This window comes from Chlorocebus sabaeus, chromosome 20 (genome assembly GCF_047675955.1).
Source record: "Chlorocebus sabaeus isolate Y175 chromosome 20, mChlSab1.0.hap1, whole genome shotgun sequence".
Taxonomy (NCBI): Eukaryota; Metazoa; Chordata; class Mammalia; order Primates; family Cercopithecidae; genus Chlorocebus; species Chlorocebus sabaeus.
The window spans coordinates 74,527,087-74,549,362 of NC_132923.1; the positions used below are offsets into that span (position 1 = coordinate 74,527,087).

General features: G+C 45.1%; 1 protein-coding gene and 1 non-coding gene across 2 annotated transcripts in view; both read left to right on the forward strand.

Moving 5' to 3' along the window:
• Positions 1-22,276, forward strand: part of KANK4 (KN motif and ankyrin repeat domains 4) — a 90,866-nt gene that overhangs the window by 19,622 nt on the left and 48,968 nt on the right. The window lies entirely within an intron of this gene.
• On the forward strand, positions 2,661-2,765 carry LOC119626278 (U6 spliceosomal RNA). Its single transcript, XR_005242468.2, has one exon. It is a non-coding gene; the product is annotated as a U6 spliceosomal RNA (small nuclear RNA).

A 22,276-nucleotide genomic window follows, 5' to 3' on the forward strand; every position in this document is an offset into this window, starting at 1 on the left:
TTAGGGAAAGGTATTAAGTCTGGCCAGACTGCTTACCAGACTTGCTATTTCCCTCTTGAAATCAGTTGTTCATTCTGTAAATATTTATTGAATGTCTACTAATAGGCCGGTATCTGGGGACAGACGCCCCTCATTGCAGTCAGAGTTGTATCCAAAACCCAGCTTTCATCTTGTTCCTCCCTGCTTAAGAACCTTTGATGGTTTCCTATTCTAGAAAATAAAATGAGCTGACTTCCAGCCCCTGTCTTCCCCCATCCACTTCCCTGACCCTGCACTCTAGACCAGGATTGCTGGTCATTCTTCAAGCCCACCATACATGTTTTCATCTCTCGCTAGAGAACTGCTTCTCCCATCTGCCTGCTGAACTTTCACTCATCCTTCAACGGCAGCTCAAAAATATCACATCTGTGTTGCTTTTCTGATCCTCTGAGATGCTCCAGCCATGCCTCTCTCACACTACATGGGTCTTTGTTTAGGTATCTGCCTCCCATTTTGGACTGTGAGTTCCTTAAAGAAAAGAACCCTGTCTTATTCGTCCATGAGTCCACAGAACCTAGCCCCGTGCCTGAACAAGAATTTCTGATAAATGGATGATTGCACACAATCTGTTGAGGCTGGTCTTTGAACAGAAGAGGGTCCCTTTTCTTCTTTCCTCAAGTTACTGGGCTATTGAACTTCACGCCTCGTGGCCAGTGAAGGGGACTCGATGGTTGAGAAAGCATTGCGGTCTCTTTCTCTGAGCAGTAGTGGAGGGACTGGAGCCACCGGAGCCTCACTTTCGCCCTGGAGGGGGACTCTCAGCAGCAGCAGCAGCTGAACCCACACACGCCAGAGGACTGTGGTGAAGGAGGCATTTGTGTTGGGCTTGGCAGGTGGGAGGCCTTTGTGCCCCAGAGCACAAGTGGGTAAGTATGTCAGACAGGCTGCAGGCTGCACACACATGCCGAGGGGCTGGGCCCAAAAATGCCTTCTGACCTGGGAAGAAAAGGAGGCATTGTGTGCACTGGCAGCACTCCAAGGGAAATATTCCAGTTGTTCTTCTATTTTGAACAGCTCACTCTTTTAAAAAAGAAAAGTCCAGAGGTGAACATCTCTCTCCCACTCCAAAACATCCTGCCTACCAATTTCAAATCAGTTACTACCCTCAAAATATGAATTAATCCATTATTTCAATAATTCATTAATTCAACTGCTACATCTTTATGAGGCAGCACTGTGGTCAGCATTGTACTAAGCACTGGGAAACAGAAGCAAAGAAGACGCTGTCCTCATCACTTTAGGCTCTATTCCTGATTGCTTGCTGGATGTCTAAATCCTTTTGGAACCTGGTCCTGTGCCTTCTCTTGGGCCTGATTTTTCTCTGCTCCTTGGCAATCCTTCCTGGAGGCTTCTGTCTGCCGCTGCTCGTTCTCTACCTCTGCGCCCCCTGGTCCTGTACTGTGCCATGTGGCGGGGTCATCAGGTACCAGCTCACCACCTTTCCTAGACTCAGGTGGACATGGACAGAAGCAGGCTTCAGTCTGGGCCATTAAGAGCTTGAGCAGTTGTCCAGGTATATCGCTCATGCCTGTAATCTCAACACTTTAGGAGGCTGTGGTGGGAGAATCACTTGAGCCAGGAGTTTGAGACCAGCCTGGGGAACATAATGAGAGCCTGTGTTTGTAAAAGATTTTTTAAAAATTAGCCAGGCGTCATGGCATGCACCTGTGGCCCCAGCTACTCTGGAGGCTGAGGCAGGAGGATCACTTGGACTTAGGAGGTGGAGGCTAGATTGAGCTGTAGTTTTAACCACTGTAATCCAGCACTCTGGCCTGGGCAACAGAGCAAGCCCCTGTCTTAAAAAAAAAAAAAAAAAAAAAAAAAATCTTGGGCAGGAACACCTAAATTCATCCCTAGCTCTGCCTTTTACTATCTTTGTGACTATGACCAAGTTACTAAACCTCTCTGAGCTTAGGCTTCCTAATCTGTTAAACAGAAGAAATAATACGTAGAGACATAGAGTCTTTGAGAAGAGTAAATAATAATAGTGTAAGATTTGGCACAGTGCCTAATATACCACACAGCAACTCTCTATAAATAATAACAAAACAACTGACCATTATTAAGCACTTACTAGTTTCTTCCTTCCCTCAAAAACAACAGCAACCACAGCTTATATTTCAGTGTCTTCTACATGCCAAGTACTGTATAAAGTATAGGCATGTAGCCATCAGAACAGCCTTATGAAGTGGAGAGTGTTACTTCGTACCCTTTTATAGCTGAGGAAGCTGGCTTCAAGGGCTAGAGTGACTTACCCAAGGTCACACAGTTTTAAGTTCTGGTGCTAGGAATCAGGATTAGGGCTGTTGAGCTCCTTCCCATTCCTCCCCAACCAGACAAATACACTGACCACACACTTTGCTACTTGGTGCTGGGACCAGCAGATCAGTATCTCTTGAGAGCTTGTTGGAAATGCCAACTATCAGGCCCCATTCCAGACCCACCGAATCAGCATCTGCATGTTAACAAGATCTTCAGGTTATAGGTGTACTACAGTTTAAGAAACACTGAATTACAGTTTACCAAAGATTTTAAAAAGTAGGCTAGAACAGTACTTCTCAAACTACTGTGTGCATAAAAATTACCTGGGCGGCTGGCTGGTTAGAACAGGGATTCCTGTGTTGACTTCAGCAGCAAATATACCAAAATTGGAAGGAAACAGAGACGATCAGCATGGCCTCTGCACAAGGAATGACACGAAAATTCAAGAAGCATGTCATATTTAAAAAAGAAAAAGGCCCACGGATTCCTACCGCAGTGGTTCTGATTTTGTATCCATTGCTTATTATTGACAAGGAGGACCATCGTGCTCCTGAGTTAACAAGGAAAGAGCTGTGGATGTCTGCATCAGCCATTCCACCCTCCCCTTGCCCTGCCTAGAGAACAACAGAGAAACGAAATTAATTTGTAACCTAAAACCCTTGTGTCTGCCCTGAAAATATGTCTTTCTAATGGAAAATTTGACAGAGTGTTCCATCTGCAAAGAGCATTTTATATGAAATAGATACCTGTGTAACTCAACTGCTGCTATCTGGTTAAATAGCAATTAAACACCTCAAGACTCCTTGGAACTTTCAAAGATTATTTGAAAAGTAATTGTGTTTTATTGATTAAATCATTTGCAGTGGATTAGAAAGTCACTGGATTTTTTAGCTATTCCTTCACAAGTAAATTGGTCTTATTTAGAGACCTAGCATGTTCCCCAACCATGTTTATATTTTAATAATCACCTGATGTCTAATAGCATGGCTGGTGGTGGAATTTAATGCTAGATTCGTTCCTTTGCTAAATCCTTCTATCTGGTTCCTTCTCTTTCTATTTAGACTTCCAAAAGCTACTTGCTTCATAGATGGCTGCAGAAATAGGACCCAAAGGCAAGGAACACTGTCATTAAGAGCTCGGTCTCTGGAGTCAGACAAACCTCAATTTGAATTCCAACCCTGCCACTTACTAGATTTGTGCCCCTGAACCTGTGATCTGTGAAAAGGATATAATAGCACCTACCTAGTATGGTCATCGTGAAATTAAATAAGTTAGCATTTGTACAATATAGGACAGTATCTAGCTGGTAATAATAATAATTATTATTATAACAGTATAAGTATTTACTAGTTTTTTTTTTTTTTTTTTTTTTGAGATGGAGTCTCACTCTGTCACCTAGGCTAGAGTGCAATGGTGCAATCTCGGCTCGGTGCAACTTCAGCTCACTGTAACCTCCATCTCCCGGGTTCAAGCTATTTTTCTGCCTCAACCCCCCGAGTAACTGGGACTATGTGTGTGCATCACTACACCCAGCTAACTTTTGTATTTTTAGTAGAGACAGGGTTTCACCATGTTGTCCAGGCTGTTCTCAAACTCCTGACCTCAGGTGATCCACCTGCCTCGGCCTTCCAAAGTGCTGGGATTACAGGCATGAGCCATTGAGCCTGGCCTGGTACTAGTATTATTAAACCCCAGTTTTCTAATCTATAAATTGAGTGTACAAGGAATAAAACCATCAACATATGAGTATTAAAAACCTCTTTGTAGCCAGACGTGGTGGCTCATGCCTATAATCCTAACACTTTGGGAGGCCAAGGCAGGCAGATCACTTGAGCCTAGGAGTTCAAGACCAGCCTGGACAACATGCCAAAACACCGTTTCAAAAATTAGCTGGGCGTGGTGGTGTGCACCTGTAGTCCCAGCTACTCGGAAAACCGAGGCAGAAGGCTCACCTGAGCCCGGGAGATTGAGGCTGCAGTGACCTGTGATCATGCCACTGCACTCCAGACTTGGTCAGAGCGAGACCCTGTCTCAAAAAAAAAAAAAAAAAAAAAAAACGAAAAGCAAAAACAAAAAAAAAATCTGTGCTTTTGGAGCCTTCTAAGTAATTTCCTCATAAGGACACTTCTGGCAGAGCCTGCTTGGCTGTTCTCCCTCCATTATTATGCAGATTGAGGTCATTCAGTGATGAAAAAGCTGTGGACAAATGGAGCCAATGTTGGAATTCCCAATGAAGAGGCCAGAGAGAGGCTGGCAGAGGAGGGATGGGTAGATGCCAGAGGCGAGGGAGGTGCGGGAGTGAAGAACCAGGTGGGAGGATTCGCATACGGATGTTGGGGAACGGCACACACTGCTGCTGGGGCAGTTGCTCTGCTGGAAATAGACACCTAGAACAGCAGAGATGGGAAAGAAAAAATTTAAGACTTTTGCTTTGTGCTAAGAATGCACTTCCCGTTTGGTATTTTCTCTAGAGACTGCAGTGAAGGTTTGGATTGCTTCCAATTAACTTTTTTCTACTTAACTGCTGATTCTTTGAACACAGCCCTGAACTCAGGCTGGGCCATGAGGCAGCATCTTTTTCTGGTTTACAGGGGAGACATGCCCATGCTGTCCCAGGCGCTGAGTAAGGATGGGTCAAGGACTTACCCAGGACAGAGTCAGTACTTAATTGATGTTGGCAACTATTTTTATTGTTATGCGTTATACTTTCCCTGTAGCCACAGGCAGCAAGCAAAGATCACCAACAGAAGTACGAGCAGTTCTCTGGCACCCTTTACCACAATAAAAACTCCATTATTCCACATTTAAACTAGGGACACCGGCCACATTGTTTTTAAAGAAACCATCAATTTCATGTCTTCCAGTATCACACTGAGGACCAGTACATGAAATTTGTAAAGGAAAGCACTGGGTTAGGAGTCTCAAAAGCAGACTCTGACCTTGGCCCTGCTGTATGGGGTGGTATGGATGCAAATGTTGTCTAAGACCCTGTTTTATATTTCTCTTCTCCCAACAGTAGATAATCAGTGGACTGGTTCCCAACAGTAGATAACAGTGGATTACCACCTGCAGGGCCCTGGACTGGTGCCATAAAGGATACCCAGGAGCACAAAAGGGGAACCTTGACTTGAAAGAGCCCATAATCTGGCTGGAAGAAAAGATGTGAGCAAGGCCAGGTGCAGTGGCTCACTCCTGTAATCCCAGCACTATGGGAGGCCAAGACAGGTGGGTTGCCTGAGTTCAGGAGACCAGCCAGGATTGCCTGAGACCAGCCTGGGCAACATGGCGAAACCCCATCTCTACTAAAAATACAAAACATTAGCTGGGTGTGGTGGCGAGCGCCTATAGTCCCTGTAGCTACTTGGGAGGCTGAGGCAGGAGAATAGCTTGAACCTGGGAGGTGAAGGTTGCAGTGAGCCAAGATGGTGTCACTGCACTGCAGCCTGGGCGACGGAGCAAAACTCCATCTCAAAAAAAAAAAGAAAAGATATGAGCAGAGTCACCAATAAAAGTCTGCCTATGCTATGCTCCAAATGCCCAACCATTCTGTGACACCTTTGAGCTGCTCCATGGGGTGATATAAACCTGGGATGTCAATTTTGGCAACACCTTTTCTTAGTAACTTTGCCCACATTAAAGCAAAACAAAATCCAGGCCACAACAATATATAACCTTTCTTTGTATTACCAGATGGTACACTGAAGGAATCCCATCTCTTTCAAGGGAAAGTTGAAGTTGAGAGAAGTTCCTGGTGCTCCTCTTCTCTCCTCGAGTCTTTCTGGTTCATCTCTGACGATACCTGCCCTTCCTCTGGCTGGCATGCTGCTGAGGCTGGGTGGTCACCATCTTTGTTGGACCCACATCACACATGTCCGCTTCTTGTCAGACTGAACTTGCCAGAGGGCTAGGTGGGACATTGTGAAATAATAACAGCTTTCCTGCCCGAAAAATCTGGAAACATCGCTTTCTCCACCCAGGTGTCTGGGGATCACTTAGCCTCAGTTTGGTTTAAACTGATTTTCCTGAATGTGCAGGCTGTGCATATTTGAGCCAACAAAAACCTTCCTCCCAACCCAGAAGGCATTTGCCACAGCCCACGCCAGCTCTAAACTGTCGGCACCTGCAACTCGAGCTGTGGTGCCCAGCTGATACCTGCAGAGGCATCTGCTGAATTCTGACTAGGGATGATGCTGCTGGAATGGGAGCTGCCCAAAGAGATTGGGTGTAGGGGTACCCCCCTGTGGAGTATCTGTGCCTCCCCTTGAGATGCTTTCACTGAAGTGACCCAGGAGGGAGGAAGTGGAGCTGAATTCCTAGGAAACATTTACTCTGAGTTGTGGTTTCCAAGCCCTTTGGACTGTGGCCCAATTCAGGGGAGCAAAAGACTTTGTGGCCCACTGAGTCCCTTCACTCCTACTTTGCAGTGGGAAAGAATTTGGTAGTAACAAAGGATTAAAGGAGAAGAGAAAACTAACCAAAGTGGTAATGCAGCAAATACTCAGCACAACAATCAACAGAAACTCCTAAAAGTAATTTTGTAAGTAATGTAAATTAACAGAATAGAAGCAGTTTAAAACCAAGAGAGTGCCGACGCTGCATTGCAGCCACCAAGGGTCATGGTTGCAAACACCAGAACCTGCTCTAGCAGGCTTGTCTACAATAGAAGAGGAATTTATTAAGGGATATGAAGTAGCTGAACATCACTCCACCATCTCCCCATAATCAATTGCTGTAAATTCCAGTTTCAATCTTGGGGAGGTGGGTCTTCTGAGAAGGAAATAACCAAGCATAGGAAGGGTGTTCACAAAGTCTGGGTAGCTGAAAAAAAGCACACAACAAATGTCTTCTGCACTAATAACAAAACGCCCTTCCTGAGAATTGGAATTCCAGCTCTTAGCCTGGGTGCATACACAGGAGTTTTGCTGTATTGTTTGGTGATGGATAATGGTCACCCTTCTTTACAGAATAGAAAATGAATATTCTCAGTAAACTCTTCTAATGCACTAATTTTATTAATGCCAAGGTTTATTAACCCTCAATAACTCACATATTATGTTCCTAGTTCCTTATAAAAATGAATTCCCATGTAATACACTTGCCTGTAAGAACTGAAGAGAATATACATATTTTTGATGCATTTTTCATTCTTTTAGAAACCCTTACTCTCTATCACTGGGCCAGGGACTCTGCTTTGAGAATTGTAGATTTAAAGAATTGAGGCCGGACATGGTGGCTCACACCTGTAATCCCAGCACTTTGGGAAGCCGAGGCAGGTAGATCATCTGAGGTCAGGAGTTCGAGACCAGCCTGGCCAACATGCCAAAACCCCATCTTTACTAAAAATACAAAACAAAATTAGCAGGGTGTGGTGGTGCATGCCTGTAATCCCAGCTACTTAGGAGGCTGAGGCAGGAGAATCACTTGAACCTGGGAGGCAGAGGTTACAGTGAGCTGAGATTGTGCCATTGCACTCCAGCCTGGGCAACAGAGCGACACTCTGTCTCTCACACACACAGAAAGAATTGAGACCCATAATAGCAGGGGCATTTCTAGGGCCCTATTAAAAGATCTCTGGGAACTGTGAAAGACCCAGAAGAAGGCGGCTTGATTCTTGCCATCAGGGAGCTTTCAGTCCAGCAAGAAGCATTAGGCAATTATCCAGCGACAAAGGTGGATGGCAGGACAAGATAGGGGCCATGAGACAAGTTAGTTAACTTGTCTGAGGTCTCAATATATAGGAAAAGCAGCATTTGAACCCCGGTCTGTTGGATTCCAAAGCTGACTTTTGCCACTACTCTGTCCAGCAGGCTGACAAATCAGTGATCAGCTGATTTCCTTGTGTAGAAGAGGTGATCCAAAACATGTCCAGATATATCAAACTGAGATTTCTGAAGTCTTTCAGTGTTCACCTCCCATTAAAGTAGAGATTTGTCATTCTCAACTGGAGGAAGGCTTTTATAGTTAGAAATTGGATTCCTAATCCCATGTGGCCTCACATGGATTAAAGAGTAATTATTTACTATAGGATTTCAGAAAATAGAGAAGTATACCCAAATAGGCTCTCCAGATGGCTTCCTGAGGGAGGTGGGGTCTGGTGAGAGGAAAGGGTAAGATTTGAACAATAGGTAACATGGGGAAATAGTGGTCTAGTCAAGTGGCACCATGTAAGGCCAGACATAAAACCTTGAAGGAGAGGCTTAGAGTGCAGTTCTCACTGAGAACTTGCCATACCTCCTGTGTGTTGACATGTTTCTAGGGTCATGGTTATTAAGGAAGAAAACACAGAATGGACCCTTGTATGGATTCTATTACCAAGGTACTGTGTGATATTGAAAACAGGGTTAGATTAGGTGACCTGAAAAAATCCTTTTTAGCTCTTGTGAACCTTGAAAACATCATGTTAAGTGAAAGAAGCTAGTCACAAAAGATCACAGTGTTATATGATTCCGTTTATAGGCAATGTCCATAATTGGCAAATCTATACAGACAGAAAGTAAATTCATGGTTTCCAGGGCGTGGGAGGGAATGGGAAGTGGAGTGAAGGGAATAGGGAATAACTGCTAATGAGTAGGGCATTTCTTTTTGGGGTGGTGAAATGTTCTGAAAATAGATGGTGATCTTTTCAACAAATGCTGGTGGGAAAACTGAATATTCACACACACAAAAAATAAAGTTGTCTGGGTATGGTAGCTCACGCCTATAATCCCAGCACTTTGAGAAGCCAAAGTGGGAGGATTGCTTGAGGTCTGGAGTTTGAAACCAGCCTGGGCAACATAGCAAGCCCCCATCTCTACAAAAATTTAAAAATTAGGTGGGGCTGGGCATGGTGGCTCATGCCTGTAATCCCAGCACTTTGGGAGGCCAGGGTGGGTGAATCACTTGAGGTCAGTAGTTCCAAACCAGCCTGACCGACATAGTGAAATCCCATCTCTACTAAAAATACAAGATTAGCCAGGCGTGGTGGTACACAGCTACTTGGGAGGCTGAGGCAGGAGATCACTTGATTCCGGGAGGTGGAGGTTGCAGTGAGCCGAGATCACACCATTGCACTGCAGCCTAGGTGACAGGGAGAGACTGTGTCTCAATAACCAAAAAAAATTAGGTGGACATGGTAGTACGCACCTGTAGTGCCAGCTACTCAGAAGACTGAGGTGAGAGAATTGCAGAGCCCAGGAGTTTGAGCCTGTGGTGAGCTATGATTGCACCACTGCACTCCAGCCTGGGCAACAGAGTGAGACCCTATCTAAAAAAATTAATTAATTAGTTAAATTATACAAAAGAATGAAGCTGGAAGCTTATCTTATACCATATACAAGATTTTTTTTTTTTTTTTTTTTTTTTTTTTTTTTTTTTGAGACGGAGTCTTGCTCTGTCGCCCAGGCTGGAGTGCAGTGGCCAGATCTCGGCTCACTGCAAGCTCCGCCTCCCGGGTTCACGCCATTCTCCTGCCTCAGCCTCCCGAGTAGCTGGGACTACAGGCACCCGCCACCTCGCCCGGCTAGTTTTTTGTAATATTTAGTAGAGACGGGGTTTCACCGTGTTAGCCAGGATGGTCTCGATCTCCTGACCTCGTGATCCACCCGTCTCCGCCTCCCAAAGTGCTGGGATTACAGGCTTGAGCCACCGCGCCCGGCCCATATACAAGATTATTGCAAAATATATCAAGAAGAAATTTTTTGCAAATCATATGTCTGATAAGAGGTTAATATCTTAAATATGTAAGAACTTGCACAACACAACAACAAACAAACAAGCCAATTCAAAAATGGGTAAAGAACTTGAATAGACATTTCTCCAAAGAAGATATACAAAAACCAATAAGCACATGAAAAAGATAGTCAACACAATTAGTCATTAGGGAAATGCAAATCAAAACCACAGTGAGATACCAATTCATACCTACTACACCTACTAGGATAGCTATAATTTAAAGCAAACAAACATAAACCAGGTGTTGGTGAGACCATGGAGAGATTGGAATGGCCAGGCATGGTGGCTCTTGCCCGTAATCCTAGCACTTTGGGAGGCCGATGTGGGCAGATCACTTGAGGTCAGGAGTTCGAGACCAGGCTGGCCAACATGATGAAACCCCATATTTACCAAAAAATAGAAAAATTAGCTGGGCATGGTAGCACGTGCCTGTAGTCTCAGCTACTGAGGAGGCTGAGGTGGGAGAATCACTCAAACCCAGGAGGCGGAGGTTGCAGTGAGCTGAGATCGAGCCACTGCACTCCAGCCTGGGCAACAGAGTGAGACTCCATCTCAAATAAATAAATAAATAAATAAATTGGAACCCTCATGCATCGCTGGTGGGAATGTAAAACAGTGCAACTGCTGTGGGAAACAGTTTGGTGGTTTCTCAAAAAGTTAAACATAGAATTATGGTATGACCCAGCAATTCCACTCCTTGGTATATATCCAAGAGAACTGAAAACAGGGACTAGAATAGATATTGGTACACCAAGACCCATGGTAGCATTATTCACAATAGCCAAAAGGTGGAAGTGACCCTGTGCCATCATGGATGAATGGATAAACAAAATGTGGCATCTACAGACAATGGAATATTAATCAGCCTTAAAAATGGAGGAAATTTTGATATATGCTACAACTTGAAAGAATCTTTAATATATAAGTGAAATAAGCCAGATCCAGAAGGACAAATATTAGATGACTCCACTTATATGAGCTACCTAGAATAGGCAGATTCATAGGGCTAGAAAGTAGAAAAGGAGTTAGCAGGGGCGGGGGGTGGGAGAGAATGGGGAGTCATTATTTAATGGGTACAGAGTTCAGGTTGGAGATAATGAAAAAATTTTGGGTATAGATCATGATGATTGGCCGGGTGCAGTGGCTCACACCTGTAATCCCAGCACTTTGGGAGGCTGAGGTGGGCAGATCACTTGAGGTCAGGAGTTCGAGACCAGCCTGGCCAACTTGGTGAAACCCCGTGTCTACGAAATATACAAAAAATTAGCCAGGCATGGTGGCACATGCCTGTAATCTCAGCTACTCAGGAGGCTGAGGCATGAGAATTGCTCAAACCCAGGAAGCAGAGGTTGCAATGAGCTGAGATCACACTGCTGTACTCCAGCCTGGGCAACAGAGTGAGACTCTGTCTCACATACCAAAAAAAATTTGATAGTGATGATGATGATGGTTACACAACACTGTGAATGCATTTAATGTCACTAAATTGTACATTCAGTGGTTAAAATAATAAATATTGTGTCATGCATATTTTACCACAATTTTAAAAAATTAGATTGTGGTGATGTTTGTTCAACCCTAAATATTCTACAACTATTGGATAGTACAATTTATATGGGTAAATTATGTGGTATGTAGATTATATTTCAATAAAGTTGTTTAAAAAATCCTTTCCAGCCAGGCGCGCTGCTAACGCCTGTGATCCCAGCACTCTGGGAAGCTGAGACAGGTGGATCACGAGGTCAGGAGATCGAGACCATCTTGGCTAACACAGTGAAACCCCGTCTCTACTAAAAATACAAAAAAAAAAAAAATTAGCCAGGCATGGTGGCAGGTGCCTGTAGTCCCAGCTACTCGGGAGACTGAGGCAGGAGAATGGTGTGAACCCAGGAGGCGGAGCTTGCAGTGAGCCGAGATCGCGCCACTGCACTCCAGCCTGGGCGACAGAGTGAGACTCCATCTCAAAAAACGAAGGAAAAAAAAATCCTTTCCAGCTTTGACAGTCTCTGATCCATCCACCCATCTATCCATCCATTTATGTATTTGATTCAATACATTTTTATTGAGTTCCCATCATTGTAAGTGTTAAAAATGGGGTGAGAAAGAAAACAAACATGATCCTTGCCCTTTCCTTGCTTTACATTGTGGTTTTAAAAAGTAATCGTAGCCAAATGTATTGAGTGTTTATTATATCCTGGGCACCCGCACAAGCACTTTGCATACCTCATCCCCTGCGGTCTTCACACGGTGTACTGAGCTGTGCTCTTTTTGAATAAGGACATTTGCTCAGGGTCACGCAGCCAGGATTTGAACCTGGCCTGTCTTACCTCAAAACCCGTGCAGCTGAGATCCAGCCACCTGGAAATGGGGTCTTCCCAGGAGACCTGAGTGAGGACCGTCTGTCAGGCTGGCTGCTGTGGCAGCATTGAAGGGAGAATTAAACAGGAGGTGGCATGACCCCCTCTAGGGAGGGGTTTGGAAAATAAGGTGTAAGTCAATGAAGGTTTGTATAGCCATTTATAGTAATCATTACAAAGCAGGTAAAACTATACTTTTAAAAATGGTTATATAATAGAATTTTGAATACAAAATTGGATTTGTAATTGAATTTATAATTGAATTTCTACTATTATATTAAAAATAACTAATGTATTTACTCATTGAACAGGACTGTGTACTGGACTCTGTTCCAAGTGCTTTGCATATATTGTCATCCTATTTAATCTTCCTGACAGCTCCATGACTTATAGGAAATACTACTAGTCCTGTTTCACAAGCAAGGCAACTGAGGCACAAGGAGGTTCAGTAATTTGAGCAAGGTTATACAGTCAGTCAGTGGCAGAGCTGGGATTTCAGGCTATAAGCCAGGCTATAAGTCTACTATAGAACTTGCCCTTCAATTATGTTAAATATGCAAAATAGGTGAACATGAAAATTGCGGTAGCCAGGTGGCAGAATTGTGTTGACTTCCCATCTCTTTCCCCCCAAATAATTTATTTTCTATTTCCCAAGGATACATCATAATAGTTATGATTCCTAGACCACCAAGGAAAGAAATCACATGTGACTATGACCTTTTTTGGTCTTCTTCTCTCTTTACCATTGTATTTTGCTGTATTTGATTTTGAATTCCCCTATGCACATGCACAAACTGGACAGTGCCATTGGACATGCAGGCAGTGTACTGGGAGATACTCGTGGTGTGCTTGGAGGCATTGCCACGACCTGAAGTTCCTCTCTTGACTGCAGCTGCCCCCACTCTGCTGCAATCTTCTGGGGAGGGCGTGTCCCGTCCTCATCAACACTGAGGCTCTTTCTTTGAAAAAACGTTTTTCTAACTCATAAAAGAGTCTGTTGTACCATGGTTAAGAGTAGCATATTAGCATCAGAAAAACATGGATGCGAATCTTGGCTCTGATGGTCTCGATACCTGGGCAACTGCTTTAGGCCTCTGCTTTGACTTTGGACAATAGAAGTAACAGCATGCAGGGGTGTCCAAGGGAGAGAATGCGTTCTTAGTTTCTGTTTCTGGTTGGGCCAGTAAAGACCTTTCCTCATCCCTCTTTTCCGCTTATCACTAGAGACAGAAACTAAAACCCATGGCTTCAGGTGCTAAAAGCCTAAAACAAAACAAAACAGAACAACAACAACAAAATAAGGTAGGTTGGACAAGCTTGGCAGAGCTTTTTTGGGAATAGGATGCTGTTTGGATTGGACCAGAGTACCTGGCTCATTGTAGGGTATGGCATGTCAAGATTTATCTGACATCTTTTTTATTATTAATTCGTGAGGTTATACATTTCTCAAATATTAACCATTTGTATTTCTTCTTTGATGAATTATCTGCCCATACAGCTTCCTCATTTGGCAGTTGGCAGTTTGATTTTACAGTATGTTTAAGTCAAGGGCCAAGAGCATTTTGGAAGCGTCTAAATGAAAAAAAGAGATGCAGAGTGGAGGTCTTTTTCCCTGCAAATCTAACGTCTTTTTTCCCTCCAAGGAGCATTTTTCATTGGTTAGTGCAGCCTCCTCTCTCCCTACAACTGACCTGGTTTCTTCCCTCAGAAAATTACATCTGCTTTGTAGAGTCAATCTTTAGAATAGCTGATTTCCCTCCTGGATGGCTGCACCCACAGGTCTCACATGCATAATTTCTTTCTCTGCCTATTTAAGTTGCATACTGTGGGAATGACTGTGGCTGTGACCAGTCTGCTCAGAGAGGCTCTATTTGAGTGCATGAATACCTAACAAGCGTGCCCTTCTCAGCCCTGTGCAATCACACAACCCACCAAAGCGCTGACCTTTCTGAGTAAAGCGCAAAAGCCTAAGGGATTGCTTAGATAAAAGGCACATTCTTCAGATAGCTGAACCTCTTTTCCCCTCTGGCCTAGCCCCCATCTTGCTGGACTTGGACAGTTCATCTTTTTTTCCATCATGGGGCAGAAAGGACCTGGGCCATAGAAGTTGAGCATTTCTAAATTGCAAAAGGAGCCAAACCTCCCTCCAGTCCTGTGATTCTTGTCAGGAAAGTTCTTGCAGATAAACGTGTTTGGTTCAGGAGATGGTCTGTGTGGCTTGGTGGGAGCATGAAGCTGGCTGCTGGTCTTAAGACATATGTCTGAGGCGGGGATGCTGGTATCCCAGACATGGCAAAACCATGGGGAGAATTCCCCCCGAAAAAGCACAGACTCCTCTAGAGAAAGTGGCTGTGGCTTCTCATGAAGACCTTCCCTCAAGGTGAGGCCACCGTGTGCCTGGACAGCACCAGCATTGAAGTTTGTGTCCTGCTATTTTTGTGTCCTCTGAATTCGCCTGCATGCCTGGTTCAGAATGTGTGGTTTAGCAGAAAGAGTATTGGCCTGGGAGACAGACTATATGGGTTTGAGGTGAGGCTTTGCCCTTTTTTTCTTTTTCTCTTTTTTTAGCTCTGTAACCTTGGTAACAGGTTGTTTCTTCATTTGGAGAATAGAGGATAACATTCCCTGTTCTGCTCACCTCCCTACTTGACCATGAATTCAAATGAGTGTCCTGGGTAAGTTATCAAGACAGAAGAATTTCTTCTCCCCTTAGAGACATAGACAGTGGGCACAGTGCCTGTCCCAGCACCTCATGCTAAGCCCAATAACTGAGCCTGTGTTAGTCCATTTTGCATCGTTACAAAGAAATACCTGAGACTTGGGTAATTTATAAAGAAAAGAGGTTTATTTTGGCTCACAGTTCTTCAGGCTGTGCAAGATGCATAGTGCTGGCACCTGCTTCTGGTGAAGCCTCAGGAAGCTTCCATCATGGTGGAAAGCAAACAGGGAAAAGACTGAGAGTGAGAACTCATTACCATGGGGAGGGCACCAAGCCATTCATGAAGGATCCACCTGCAGATCTCCCGAGGTCTAAAATAAAAAGGATCCAGCTCATAACCCAAACACCTCCCACTAGGCCCACTTCGAACACTGGAGGTCACATTTCAACATGAGATTTTGGAGGGAACAAACCATGCAAGCCTTTCCCCAGAAGGAGGAGGTCTGGATAAGTCAAGGGAATGTGATGAGGGAGTGTGGATGTGTGGATGGGTGCGTCTTTTGTGTGCATGTGTGTGTGTGTGTGTGTGGCATCAGATCCAAGCTGATTGGTGGCACTGTTGCAGGGACTACTATAGGTAAACTAACTTGAAAATCTGAAATCTAAAATGCCTCAAAATCTGAAATTTTTTGAGCACTGACATGACACCATGGGTAGGAAATTCCATACTAGACCTCTTGTGACAGGTCACAGTCAAAGTGCAGTCAAAAGTTCGTTGCATGCACAAAATTATTTCAAATATTATGTTTAAAATTACCTTGAGGCAGTGTGATATGGCATATATGAAACGGATAAATTTCCTTTTTAGATTTGGGTCCCATTCCCAAGATATCTTATTATGTATATGTAAATATTCCAAAATCCAGAACAATTCAAAATCCAAAAAACTTCTGGTCTTGAGCATTTCGGATAAAAGATACTCAACGCGTATTACCTTCCCTCATTCTGTAGTCTTTTCAAATCTGATAAGAGGCCTGGAGGCTGTGGGAATAGCAGAGTGCTCCCTTGACATGTAAGAAAGTGGCTGAAGAGGTCGCCTACGTTCAGAGCTGCAGGGATTGTAGATAAGTTCAGTTCACAAACTTTACAGAGCAGTCAGCCTGTGATGCTGGCCAGGAGACAGATGCAGAAGCAGCAATTAGAATATTATGCCACACGCTGCAATAGCAGGCAGACAGGGACAGTGGCAGCTGGAAAGATGGTCACTGCACTTGGGGCTGTCTGAGTGGAGGAACTGGACAGGCAGAGAAAGTGAACAGCATTCCAGGTAGAACGTGGGGTCTTGCAGGCAAGGCATTGCTCTGGAGGAAAACATCTCACCTCCCTGTCCTGGATAAGGAAGAATTTATCCCAGGAGAGGGAAAGAGAGTGCTTATCTTGCTCACATAGATAGACCAGAGGGGAAGGGTGGGTGGCTGGAAAGGCATCGGACCTGGTAACATGGAGGGCTTTTCTTCCGCCTGCATCTTAGAGAAATGCTGTGTGTCTCCAGCTGTTCTCTGGCCAGTTTAGAAGGACGGTCAATGATCATGTGAAGTGTATCAGAGAAGCAGCTTGCTCCGCAGTATATTTTTCAATACCCTTAGAGTTCAAGGTATACTTTGGATTCTTTTTTATTCTGATGATGGGTCTGCGTACTCAGTTAACTGGAAAAATACTTTTACCAGCTGAGAAAAGCAATGTTGGTATTCCATAGACTTGCCTACCACCAAGTCATCCTGTGTACTTTGCAAAGTCTCCTAACCTCCATTTTGAGCAAGAGTCTCTAGAATCTTCCAAGAAAAGTAAGGAACTTGATCCAGGGCAATGGGAAGAACACAGAACTTTACCCCAGGACTCTTTGCTCCTGGATGACCCAAGGGAAACCACTTAGACTGTCTCTCATTTTCTTCACCTTTACAATGGGGAGATTCGTCCCTGGTCTGGCTGCTTCAAGCATTGATGCAAGGATAAATGGGACACAGGACGGAAAGTGCTTTGCAAGTGCACCAGGCTCGATGCAGGCAGTGTTTCAGGGTGACACTCCTTGCCAGCATCTATTTCAGCATGGGTTAGACAGGAACCTGCTCTGTCTTGGAAGGCACATCCAGACAGTCAGTGTCAGTGAAGGTCAGGGCTGCATCTGATGTGTCTCACTGTGAGGCTTCATTTCCCAGCACAGCCTCACTTGGTTAGAGCACCAGGAGGTGAAGGAACAAGGTCCCTCTAATCCTTTTACTGAGTCTGCATAAAGGAACCCAGGTCTGTCCTGAAGGAACCCTGGTCTGTCCTGGACCACCCCCGTTCCTTCAGGTCCGGGAGCAGCACAGGGTTTGGAGAGCGTGGAGTCTGGTGCCTGCACCTCACACCTGTCTCTGCTCCTAAGAACTGCAGCAGCTTTGGGCTGTAGGAAGATCCTCCACTGTGCTTGCCCGGGACACTCTGAAACCTTGCTCCTCTGGCAGCTGCCTGCTCCCTGGCTCCTGCACCCTGCCTCTCGGAGTCTCTGGTCTGCGCTGCAGTTAGAAACCCTGCCTGGAGCTGGATCCACTGAACAGTAATTTGGTCGTCACAGCAGGTACTTCCTTGCTTTTTCCTTCCTGCCAGAATTGGGTGTGTTTTGGTGCTCTAGGGCAGCAGATTGGTAGAGCAGCAGGAATAAGGAGCTACCAGTCCAGCCCCAGGAATTTACCGGTCATTGTTTCTGTCTCGGCTCTGCCCCGACAGACTTCCGTTTGTTTAATGATCAGAGGCTTCATGTGGTCCGGGGACCCCAGGAGGGGGTAGGGAAGGATGTTTCTAAAGCAGAGCCAGGAAGAAAGTGATGCACTACTGAAGGGTTTCAACTCTAAGAAGGCTACGTCCTCATTAGGAACAAATTCATTAATGACCCACATCAGCTGCAGGGAGGAAGAAGGAGCTCATAATTAATTATAGCTGCTCAGATGAGCTGCCAGATTCGGAGGAGTCAAGAAGCAAGATTGTATGTTGTTTGGATGTCTTTAGATGCCAAGAAGGAAGATTGTGTGTTGTTTGGATGTCTTTAGATGTGTTCCTCCGAAGCGATGGCAGCTCTGGGAACTAACTTTCCAGTTGAAGGATGTGAGAGTTCTTCCTCTTTCTGCAAGATCCAATCTCAGCTTATTGAGCAGTGAATTCCTTTCTGATCTCACTTACCTATTCCCGAGAGCAAAAAGGAAGTCAGTATTTGCTTTTCCAGCAAGGTCACGGATCACCTGACGAAGTCCTTTAACAGCTGCAAAACATTCGCGGCTGTGCTGAAGGCACGAGCTATCAGCTCCGGCCCTGCAGCCCAAACCTGGCTTTCTGGGAAGGAGATGAGTCCTCCCTGCTGTGGGCTATGCAGCGGGAGGATGCAAGGGAAGGTAATGTGGGCACAGTGTTCCTCCCGACTGTTTTCTCTTCTTCGTGAAGCTCCAGATTCAGCTGCTGCAATGCAGGCGAAAATGACAGACACTTGCAAAAAACGTGGGAATGGAGTTAATGAGATTGTGTTAATGTGTCATTTGTTGAGCAGGAGTTATCTCTTTGTTTCCCGGGTCGGCAGGAAGTGAGCCCGCTGGAGAACTCGGTTGGCAGAATCTTTCTCAGTGCTTCTCACCTCCCCTGGTGTCCAGGCTTCGGCCCTCTCAATGTTTAGAAGCAGTGGTCAGATGCCTCCTGCTTCTTGGCACAGGGAATATTTACACTTGAAAGGCTGGGGTCCTGGGATGGGGAAACAGGAAGCTCTCATCATCTTGGCATGATCAGTCTGAGGTACGGGTGATTTTTTTTTTTTTTTTCTTTTGGAAGCAGTGCTTTGTCTTTGCAAGGGGTCATGCAGGGATTGGCAGGGTTGCTGTTTGGTGAACTACCTTGCTAAATACTTGACTTTGTAAGGTTGAATTCTCCAAGAATTCTCATGGCAGTGAGGCTGAGACTTGAGCCAAGCTGTCTTTTCAAGGAAATCCAAGGTGCTATTTATTTTGGCATGCAGCCTGCTCTGGGATGAAATACCACATTTTTATTGTTGCAGAATAAAAAGAGGTTTGAAGAGAACAAAAGTACAGAACCAAGTTTGTTTCAAGACTAAGTAAGGGAAGGTCTCTTTATATTTGGATTTGAGGTTAGAAATGAGCTTGAAAATGGCATCGTAAAAGGAGTAAGCATGGAGAGGAGAGGGTGCGGATAAATGCTACAGGAGTTGGGCTGACCTGGGGAAACCCGTGCTCCTGGGCACTGAGGGTGGATCCGGCTGGAACGGTTTCCAGTCTGGCCTGGTAGCTGCACGTGGACTATCATCGCTGTCTGCCAAGTGACTTGCTTCTTTGCTGGATTTTGAATGGTCAGCCTTGGTCCTCACTTCCTTACTACCCCCCTGCCCCATAGGCTTGGAAAGGAACTGTGGAATGATAGAGTCACACAAGCTATCCTGCTCCTAATTAACTGGGTAACTTTGAATTGGCCACATGGACTCTTTGTGCCTTAGTTTCCTCGTTTGTAACTTGGACATGTTCCTGTTTCCTAGGATTGCTTGTATAAGGGTGAAATGAGAAATTATACTCAGTAGCTGATTCCCAGTGTAAGTGCTTAGCTCCTCTTAGTTTCTGTCCATGGGTTCCCTTTGAAGACAGATAATTTTGCTCCTTTCATTTTGTTCATTTGGGAACCATGGACTGAGTGTCTGCCATGAGTTAGACATAAGGAGTTGGGGGTGACACGGGAACAAGACGTGCAAGAATTCTGATCTTCACAAGCTTACAGATTAGTAGGGGAGAAGAGCTAGAGAGAAAGCAAGCTGTGTATGCCCAAAACATCTAGAATATAATGAGCTATGGAGAGAGGTTGGGCCCTAACTCTGGATCCTCGACCCTGGCATTGGACAAAAACAAATGGAAAATAACATAATAACACCAGGTATTTAAAGGTTCTGAACACTGGGGATACAACTTAACAGAATGGGTAAGAAATGGCTTTATGGTAGGGTGCAGTGGCTCACTCCTGTAATTCCAGCACTTTGGGAGGCCAAGGTGGGTGAATCACCTGAGGTCAGGAGTTCAAGACCAGCCTGGCCAACATAGCGAAACCCCATCTCTACTAAAAACACAAAACTCAGCCGGGCATGGTAGCTTGTGACTGTAATCCCAGTTATTCAGGAGGCTGAGGCAGGAGAATGGCTTGAACCCAGGAGGCGGAGATTGCAGTGAGCTGAGATCAAAAGAAATGGCTTTATGTCAAAGCTTTAAATGCTCCAGAGAGTTGCAAAATTCCGTTTTAAAGGGGAACTGTGTCCCATAAAGCTATTTTCATATTCTGTTTTATTGCGAACGAGGTAGTATGCATGTGTTGATGTGGCAGTTATTTTTACCTAACCTAACTACATTGAGCATCTGCCCATGGGAAGGAAACTCCCTTAGCTAAACTCTACGATGTCTGTTGTGAGGACCACAGAGGAAAGTGGAGAAGGTTGGGGGTGGGAGTCGGGGCTGGAAGTGGTGACTTGTGCACATGACAGATCTCTCCTTCCTTCCTGTATTATGAGCCCTTTAGAGTAAAAGTTGCCGAGCCCCCTCCTTTGAGAGTTGAGTGTTAGCTCCACTTCATTTCTGTAGCCTTGAAATGATTAATTTTAGTGAAATCCAAGTCTAAGAGAAATCTTAGAGGTCTCTACAGAGTTATTTTTAATGAAATTTGACCTAATGTGTGCTGAATAATTCTTTAAAGTCATATGATCTGATACACGACCGGCTGAATTCCTAATTCTAACCAAAGGCTAAGTGTGTGATTGAAAAGTCCCTGGGCTGATGGTGAGAGTTTGTGTAGCCAAAAGTTCAGCTGTACCCAGGTGGCCCCCTTCTCTGCAGTAGGAGCTCTCCAGCCTTGGAGAAGCAGAGCTCTCCTTTGGCCCAGGAGGCTTTACAAGAGAGCAGTTCTCCTCTAAGTCCAGAGGCTTTTTGTGTGTACTGTGGGAGAGGCAGAGAAGCACCAGTCAGAAGCATTTCCCCTCACAAGGGGAACTAGAGATCAGTCACAGTGTCAGGGAACTGGGCTGACTTACGGGGTGGACAAAGGTTTACAAATCACTTTTGTTCCCAACCCAGGTTTGGAGTTGGCTAGACTTGAGGGCAGATCCTGCTGCAACACTTGCTTGTTAAGTGACGTGGATCAGCCCTATCAACTCTTTCAGCCTCAGTCTCCCTCCCTGGAAAATGGGAATAATAATAATCCTCTTTGGGTGATGGTGTAAAGATTGCATGAGATAATTCATGAATGTCAAGTACTCCCAGCTCTACCTGTTGCTTAGTAATGTTACAGGGGTGGGAGGGAGAGGGGAGCAGGAGCAGGAGAGGCTGCAATGGTGGAGATGAAGGGCCAAGCTTAGGGTTTGCCACTTCAGTCTCTTCTTCTGCAGGCTTCACCTGCCACTGCCTCCTGCATGCCAGCATCACCTGCTGGAGGCTGCAGAGCTGGGGTGGTGAGAGAGGCAGTGGTATTCTCTGCCTGGGAGCTTTCTCTTTATAACAAGGGCAAGCCTGCCTCACCCCAGGTTAGAACCTTCCACACCTCTCCACCGTCTGCCTCCTTGGTGGCCACTCTCAGCCTCTGCAAGACCACCTACACTCTCAGCTCCGTTGTCCCTAACTTCTCTAGCTCTTAGTTTTCAACAAACCAGGATGTGCTGCTGCACTGCTTGCTGCCTCAGAGGTAAGCAAAGTACTCAGTGTGTCAATCCTTCTGCAATGAGTGTCTCTGCTTCTAGAACACATGCCTGCCCTTTGGGGCCCCATCCACCTGGATAGAGCAAGGCCTCTCTGGCAGCTGCTTGGCAAATGGGCTGGAGGAGATGAGGCAGAAGCAGCACTCGCAGGAAGAAGTGGTGCTAAACTTTCTGGTGGCAAACTTCGGCATTTCTCTCTGATTTGACAGGCCTCATATTTTCCAGCCCTCTTCTCTAGTTACTTGTTTGTCCCCCTTTTTCCATCCTTGGTTTCTGGGGGCCACCCATCATCCTTTTCTTTCACTCTCAGTTTCTCCCAATCCTTCCCTCATCACTGGTTCACTTTCCTGGTCTGGAGTTCATTGTCAAGTACATTGGAATTCCTAAAACAACCCTGCTTCCACTGCTGTGGTGTCACAGATAATTCATTATTCTGATGGATGTGGAGTTACAATCATAAAAAGCCAATTTCCTGGGTGATTTATTGTAATG